The 1776-nt window shown below is 43.3% G+C and overlaps 1 non-coding gene across 1 annotated transcript; it reads left to right on the top strand.

Moving 5' to 3' along the window:
* Positions 1-689: 689 nt before the first annotated feature.
* Positions 690-762, top strand: trnak-cuu (transfer RNA lysine (anticodon CUU)). Its single transcript has one exon. It is a non-coding gene; the product is annotated as a tRNA-Lys (tRNA).
* The last annotated feature ends 1014 nt before the right edge of the window (positions 763-1776 follow it).

The following is a 1776-nucleotide window of genomic DNA, read 5'->3' as shown; positions in this document are numbered from 1 at the left end:
TTCCGACTGATAACACTTAGTATCATCGATTATGTTAGTCCACAAGAGGAGATCATTCGGCCCATCGTGCCTGTGCTGGGTCAAACACACGTATTCGTTCAAAATTCGTTCAGAGATGGATTGAGTGCCTTGTTATCAGAAAATTGCCTGAACCCCCACAGTCTGCAGCTTTCCTCCTCGCTATCAACCACATGGCCTATTTTTGTGTCACCCGCAAATTTCTTAATCATGTCCCCTAAGTTTCGGTCCAAATCGTGAATGTAGAGCACAAAAAGCAAAGGACCAAGTACCGAGCCCTGCGGCACCCCACTGGAAACAGCCTTCCAGCCACAAAAACACCCGTCGACCATTACACTTTCCTTCCTGCCACTGAGACAATTTTGGATCCAACAAGACACATTCCCTTGGATCCCATGGTCCTTTCCTTTTTTGACCAATCTGCCATGTGGGAACTTTTCAAAAGCCTTGCTAAAATCCATGTAGACGTCATCAATTGCGCTACCCTCATCCATCAATCAGGTTAGTCAGACACAACTTCCCCTTAACAAATCCATGCTGACTGTCCTTAATTAGTCCGTGCCTTTCGAAGTGACAGTTCATCCTGTCCCTCAGAATTGATTCCAATAATTTGAAATGGAGTCTTTCTCCTGCTTGCTGCAATAACAGATAAGGTGGTTATAGATGCACAAGCCCGGCTAGCTCAGTCGGGAGAGCATGAGACTCTTAATCTCAGGGTCGTGGGTTCGAGCCCCACGTTGGGCGAGTGTCATTTTAAACTTTTATTTTGCGTTCACTGGCCAACGGTGCAGAATTGATGCAGAATGAAACTTTAAATTTGTAGTCCGGATGGCCGAGCGGTCTAAGGCGCTGCGGTCAGATCGCAGTCTCTTCTAGAGGCGTGGGTTCGAATCCCATTGCTTACTTTCACGAAGATGTGAAAATGTTATATTTGTGGATTGGGCTGCAGCTGATTTTTCGACCAAGTTGATTTGCTGCTCCCACAAAAGCAACTGGCTTTGTGATGTGACTTGAGAAGTTTCAAACGGCGAAATGTTTGACATATTAATGACCTGGACAAAGAAATAGAACAGCAGTGGGAAACATTTAAAACAGTGATCAATCGAGTCCAGGAGAAATATATCCCACTAAAAAGCAAGAACAAACCAGCCAGAAATGACACACCAGGGATGAATAAAGAAATAAGGGAAAAATTGAAACTAAAGAAAAAGGCCCACACTGGACAATAAAGGAGAGAGGGGAATGTGAAAAGACTGGGAAAGAAGTCTGAAGAACTATTAGAAAGGCAAAAAGGAATATAAAAAAAGCAAAGTGTTCGAAAGACATCAACAGCCAAATAAAGTTTAGGATAGGAATAGGGTCACGAAGGGATACACACGACAAACTCACAGGCAATGACAGCGAAATGGCAGAAATATTAAATAATCACTTTGCTTCAGTATTTACCAGGGAGACTAGTATTGTGGGCATGACAGTAGAAGAAGAGATGAAAAAAATATGTAAAGACATTTAAGATCGAAAGGGGGGAGATAATTGACAAACTAATCAAACTTAGAGAGGAAATTTCCTGTTAGGAGCCTAACCAGAGTTTCATACCGCTCAGCCACGCTAATTTCCGTATTACTGTTCAGGAGCTCATTTCACAGGGACACGATTACTGCGCTCCATTTCGGGAGGCTCAGTGAAAGGCGGAAATTGATCTATTAATAGAATCATAGAATAAGACAGCGCCATTCGGATACCATTCGGCCCATCGTG

Source organism: Heptranchias perlo, unplaced genomic scaffold (genome assembly GCF_035084215.1).
Source record: "Heptranchias perlo isolate sHepPer1 unplaced genomic scaffold, sHepPer1.hap1 HAP1_SCAFFOLD_47, whole genome shotgun sequence".
Taxonomy (NCBI): Eukaryota; Metazoa; Chordata; class Chondrichthyes; order Hexanchiformes; family Hexanchidae; genus Heptranchias; species Heptranchias perlo.
Note: the sequence above shows the minus strand (reverse complement) of the source record. Positions and strands in the feature narration are given on the sequence as shown.